Raw genomic sequence first — 7044 nt, forward strand, 5'->3', positions numbered from 1 at the left:
GGACCTGGAATCCCCCACCTGGACCTTGCAATCCCTCCGCAATACGTACCTTTTCCTCCGTTCTACGGGCACTGCATTCCGAGATCTTCTGTGCAGCTTGCTTTTTTTGTGGATTGAGTTGAAGCTTTTATTGGGAACATTTTACATAACATTTGGGATCACATTTATCCGGCGCTCTACGCTGAGCACTTATATTGGAGATTCCATCTAAGGCTATGTGCACACGTTGTGGATTTTGTTGCGGATCCGCAGCTTTTTGTACGTCCGGATTTGCACCACATCTGCAAAGGGTAGCTCAAACAATGTTAATCAATGGGAATCCAGAATTGGTGTGCACATGCTGTGGAAAACTCTGCACTGATTCTCAGTGTTTTAGTTTTTGCAGCATGTCAATTCTTTTTGCGGATCTGCAGCGTTTCTGCACCCATTGACTTACATTGAGTTTGTCAAATCCACAGATAAACCGCAGGTGTAAAAATGTCTGCGGATTAGTGTGCCAGAAATGCTGCGGAAAGGAAGGAGGAAGAGTGTGTGGGCGGAGACTATGTGTGAGCGGAGAATATGTGCGTGCCTGTGTGTCTGTCTGTGGGTATCTGTCTGCGGGTGTCTGTGTGTGTGTGTCTGTCTGAGGGTGTCTGTCTGCGGGTGTCTGTGTGTGTGTCTGTCTGTGTCTGTCTGCGGGTGTCTGTCTGCGGGTGTCTGTGTGTGGGTGTCTGTGTGTGTGTGTCTGTCTGTAGGTGTCTGTCTGCGGATGTCTTTGTGTAACCAGGCATCGTCTGATGGGACGACTACTCCCATCCAGCTATGTCTGTTGTCACATATAACAGTGACAGCATGAGCCGATGATTTAACAATAGTACTTCCATCATCCGGCGACTGTGTTCAATTGTAAAAAAAACACAAAAAACACATTCATACTCACCAAACACCTATTCCCCAATGCCCTCGGTCTCCTGCAACAAAAATAAAATAATAAACCGACATACACTTACTTTTCTGCCGTAGTCCATTTAATAAAGAGTGTCCCACGATGATCTTATGTGTAGAACATTGGGAGATGTGACCGCTCTACACGGCTCCGGTGACACACTGACAGGTGGTATCCTCCTGCAGTGTATCACTCTGCTGCCATCAGAGGTCACCAGAGTTTGAGCTGTCACTTGTGGCCCTGCTGCGTGAGAAAATTCTCACTCAGCGGAAGTGTCGTAAAGTAAGAGCACGAACTCCGGTGAACTCTCAGTGACACACTGCAGAAGCGATTAGCTCCTGTCAGTGTATCACCGGGGGTCGGGTAGAGCAGTCACATCCCCCGATGTGACTGTTCTACAAGTGAGATCATCATGGGACACTCAGTAAATGGACTACGTCAGACAGGGAGTATTATATGTTGGTTTATTATTGTCACAATCCATTTTTGGATCTGTGTCAGTTTGGGCTGCTCACATTTAAACTTTTTTCCTTTCAGGCCATCGCGGGTTAATATTAGTTTTTTTCCCCCGGTGGCCGCTGGTGTTACTACATGTTTAGTTAGTCTGCTGTGCTGGTGGTGACCACGCCCACCTTCCTATAAAAGGTCACCAGATGTTGCAGCTAACTGTTGGTGATACACTTCCTTTTGATACCAACTGTGGTGAAGACTGGAGCTACCTGGGGCAGTGGTGGTTCAACTTATCAGGAGCAGTGGTGGTTCTGCTGAAAGCTGAGCTCAGGAGCCTTACTCTGCTGTACGGTGCAGTGCAGCAGATAAAGCTAAGTTTTGTTTTTTAGTTGATTTAACCCTGAGGTGTCTGTTTTATCTTTCCTTTGGTTTTTGGTGCAGTTCAATGTTTTCCCTGTCTTACCTCCTGGTGAGGGGGGTGTGGGTTTAGCTCAGGGCTAAACAGGAGATAGGGACAGGTCGGTGACTTGGGCCTCACTACCATCAAGTGTACCCCCAAGTTAAGGAAAGTCAGGGCACCCCCTTAGCCTGAGGGGCAGTTCAGGGGCCCAGGTTCCTAGTCCCCTGTTTTCCCACTACTGCCCCATGACAATTATTTTATTTTTGTTGCAGGAGATAGAGGGATTTGGAGATTAGGCATTCAGTAAGTAAGGTAAATTAAGATTCAATAAAGGAGTCTGTGTGATTATTTCTAATAAAGGACTTTATTCTGGCTGTGTATTTATGATATAACTGTAGGATTAGTAATGGATAGGTGTTTTATTTACACTTCTCCATTACTAATCCATGGGCTTGATTTCAACGGACATTACACAGGTGACACCAACCACACAAATATTTCCCCACTTGCCACTGCTACAGGTCAAGTGGGAAGAGCAAGGCTAAGTGCCAGAATTGGCACATCAATAAGATGCGCCATTTCTAGGTGGCTGAGAGCTGATGTTTTTAGCCTGGGGGTGCCAATATACATGGCCCCTTCCCAGGCTAATATTAGCCCGCAGCTGTCTGCCTAGCCTTTGCTGGTTCAATTTTATAGGGGGACCCCATGTCAATTTTTTTCTGGGGTTCCCCTGTAAACTAGCTAGTAAAGGCTAAGCAAACATTTGTGAGCTGATATTAATAGCCTGGGAACCTTTATGGCTATTGGTTCCTTCCAAGAATATTAATATCTGCCCTCAGCCGTAGGCTTTCCCTCTGCTGGTTAAGAAATTTGTGCAGGAGCCCACGCAATTTTTTTAGATTTTTTAAAAAAAAATAAACATATCGTGTTTCACAAAAATCGTGTGTGTGTCTTTTATTTAACTCTTTATGTACCATTTTATTAATGAGGGTTTCTGGCTGACACATACATATATATGTATATATGTATACAGTATATATATATAAATATATATATTATATATTAAATTCACTTATATTTATTTTGTGTGTGTAGACATTGTATTTGAAACATGGTATCTGGCTAACACATACACACATATATATGTGTATATGTATATTCAGTATATATATACACTCACTGGCCACTTTATTAGGTACACCATGCTAGTAACGGGTTGGACCCCCTTTTGCCTTCAGAACTGCCTCAATTCTTCGTGGCAGAGATTCAACAAGGTGCTGGAAGCATTCCTCAGAGATTTTGGACCATATTGACATGATGGCATCACACAGTTGGCGCAGATTTGTCGGCTGCACATCCCTGATGCGAATCTCCCGTTCCACCACATCCCAAAGATGCTCTATTGGATTGAGATCTGGTGACTGAGGAGGCCATTTGAGTACAGTGAACTCATTGTCATGTTCAAGAAACCAATCTGAGATGATTCGAGCTTTATGACATGGCGCATTATCCTGCTGAAAGTAGCCATCAGATGCCTGTTCTTAGCTGAGAGGAGTGGTACCCAGTGTGGTCTTCTGCTGCTGTAGCCCATCTGCCTCAAAGTTCGACGCACTGTGCGTTCAGAGATGCTCTTCTGCCTACCTTGGTTGTAACGGGTGGCAATTTGAGTCACTGTTGCCTTTCTATCAGCTCGAACCAGTATGCCCATTCTCCTCTGACCTCTGGCATCAACAAGGCATTTCCGGCCACAGAACTGCCGCTCACTGGATTTTTTTTCTTTTTCGGACCATTCTCTGTAAACCCTAGAGATGGTTGTGCGTGAAAATCCCAGTAGATCAGCAGTTTCTGAAATACTCAGACCAGCCCTTCTGGCACCAACAATCATGCCACGTTCAAAGGCACTCAAATCACCTTTCTTCCCCATACTGATGCTCGGTTTGAACTGCAGGAGATTGTCTTGACCATGTCTACATGCCTAAATGCACTGAGTTGCCGCCATGTGATTGGCTGATTAGAAATTAAGTCTTAACACACAGTTGGACAGGTGTACCTAATAAAGTGGCCAGTGAGTGTATATATATGTATATGTATATATATATATTCACTTATATTTGTTTTGTGTGTGTAAACATTATATTTGAACATGGTATGTAATGATATTGTGATCTTCAATGGAGAATGTAAAAGAGGTTGGACAAGGAAATGACATCACAAGTCTTTTTCTTTTGTTAAATAATATATCTTTATTTAGCTTGCAAATCCGCAGAGAAAACCGCATGAAAATCTGCATCAAAACCTCATCAAAAACCTTGCGGATTTTGAACTACATTTTCTACCAAGAGAGGTAGAATCTGCGCAGATTTTTACAAAGGCAAATCCGCAATGTGCACACATACTCTAAATCTCCAAGTGACGTGATTCAGATGAAACCCATGAGGGAGCCATTCACTATAATGAGGCAACAAAGTTACTCTGGACTTCGTCTGGCCTCTGTTCAGCGGTGTCCTTCTTTTGAGAACTGTGCAAAGCTGTGGCGATAGCATTTTTATTTTTTGATTGCATTTTATTCCACTTTTTGTTTGGCGGTATGATGAAAAAAATTGTTTTTTACCTTTTTTTAAATATTTTTTATAGTTTGATAGGTCAGGTCTTTCTGGACGCGGCAATAATAAGCATGTGTATTATTTTTCTTTATTTTTTACATAAATGTATTTATTGGATTAATATTTTTTCTTTTTTTGTCCTTTATTTTTTTATTTTTTTTGTTTTACAATTTTTAATACCTTTTTTCTTTTAGTTGTTTATACTGTTCAAAGATGGAACAGCAACTTTCCACTGACTAAGCGCTAATCTCATACTCTGCAATGCTTCTGCATTGCAGAGTATTATATAAATGAATTGCACACAGGAAAGAGGTGTGTCGGCCATCTTTCGGCCGAGGGTCACCATGAAGACCATCGGCACAACGTGATCTCAATTGTGTTGTGCCGATGGGAGCAGAGAGGGAGCTCCCTCCCTCTGCGATGCCACTTGATGTTGCTGTCATTTACAACAGCATGAGAGAGATTTAACGGTTACAATTGGTGCTAGGCCCGATCATGGGCGTTGCTGCAGGGTGTCACCTTTCATATAGAGCTAACACCAGCATTTGATCACGGCGGCGCATAGCGTGTGCCCGCGCGATCATCACACCGTATATATAAGATGGTTTGCGGGAATGCGGCTCTCGCAGCGCCTATATGTATAGCGCATGTTGTGAAGGGGTTAAAGATCAAGGCGTTTAAGCAGTTATTCAAATGGACTGCAAATAGTTTACTAAATATTTTAATGTCCAAACTAAAGGCTATTGGTCTATATCTCCTACTGCTTCAGCAATCTTTACCTGGTTTAGGGATTAAGGTTATGAATGAGTGTAGCATAGAATCAGGGAATAGAGGAACATAGATTGATCACCTTAAAGGCTCATTCACACGTCAGTATTTGGTCAGTATTTTGCATCAGTGTTTGTATGCCAAAGCCAGGAATGGAACTTACCAAGAAAAAATATAATTGAAAGACTGATGTCTGCTCTTTGTTTTGGAGACACTCCTGGTTTTGGCATACAAATACTGATCAAAAATACTGATGTGTGAAAGAGGCCTAAGAAAGAGTTAAAAAGGCGTGTTAGAGTGGGAAGGAGTTCATCCTGGAAGGTTTTGTAATATAAAAAAGATAGTCTGTCAGAGCTCGGAGATTTCATGCTTCGAAGATGAGGTATTATGTCCTAAATTTACTCCTCCCTACTGAAGCATTTATCAATCCTTGATAAATGCTCGATCCTTGTTCACATTCACGTCACTTGGCAAGTGAAAAGGTTTTAAATACTAGAGTAGGGACTGTCCCACAAGGGTTGCCGTGACGTGGCGGGATGGCTTGTACATTATTTTGATCAAAATTATGTTTACTAAATACCCTTATTATTATTATTACCTTTATGCATTATTTGCAGTTTATTTTTTACTTTTTAGTTCAGGATATTTGCTTTCTGTTTTCTCTGGTTAATGGTCATTAGAGTTGAGCGATACCGTCCGATACTTCAAAGTATCGGATCGGAATGGATCGGCCGATCTTAAAAAAAAGTATCGGTATCGCCGATTCCGATACCGGAAGTCCCATTCAAGTCTATGGGACTTCCGGTATCGGAATAAGAAAAACCCTGTTTTTGCCTTGTACAGCCTCTCTGGGGTCTGTACAGCTCTCTGCGTGGGAAATTCCCACACAGCAATGGCATAAAGTGAGACTAGGGACTTTCTTTTTTTTAAGTGGCGGAGGAATACAGTGCGGAAGGATACCTACCTTCCGTCATTGGATTCCTGCAGCCCGTAGAGAACGGCAGCATCAGCTGATGCTGCAGTTCTCTACCCAAGATCGTCGTGGGACACACTCGTGGACTGCTTCGGATCGTGGGTGAGTATTTTTGTGGTTTGTTATGTTAATATTTATTCCGTAGACGACAATGGCTTCGGGGAACAATGTGACAAGTATTGGTAAGTATGTTACTCTATGTTATATGTACTGTATGTCTATGTATGTATTGTATGAATGTATTGTATGTAGTATGTATGTAGTATATATGTGGTATGTATGTAGCATGTAGTATGTATGTAGTATGTATGTAGCATGCATGTAGCATGCAGTATGTATGTAGCATGCATGTAGTATATATGTAGTATGTATGTAGCATGTAGTATGTATGTAGTATGTATGTGGTATGTATGTAGCATGTAGTATGTATGTAGCATGCATGTAGTATGTATGTAGTATGTATGTAGTATATATGTAGTATGTATGTAGCATGTAGTATGTATGTAGCATGCATGTAGTATATATGTAGTATGTATGTAGCATGTAGTATGTATGTAGCATGCATGTAGTATGTATGTAGTATGTAGTATGTATGTGGTATGTATGTAGCATGTAGTATGTATGTAGCATGCATGTAGTATATATGTGTTATGTATGTAGCATGCATGTAGTATGTATGTAGTATGTATGTAGCATGCAGTATGTATGTAGCATGTATGTAGTATGTATGTAGTATATATGTAGTATGTATGTAGCATGTAGTATGTATGTAGCATGCATGTAGTATATATGTAGTATGTATGTAGCATGTAGTATGTATGTAGCATGCATGTAGTATATATGTAGTATGTATGTAGCATGTAGTATGTATGTAGCATGCATGTAGTATGTATGTAGTATGTATGTAGTATGTATGTAGTAT

The sequence above is a fragment of the Dendrobates tinctorius genome, unplaced genomic scaffold (assembly GCF_039654945.1).
Source record: "Dendrobates tinctorius isolate UK_male_01 unplaced genomic scaffold, ASM3965494v1 ptg000032l, whole genome shotgun sequence".
Lineage (NCBI taxonomy): Eukaryota > Metazoa > Chordata > Amphibia > Anura > Dendrobatidae > Dendrobates > Dendrobates tinctorius.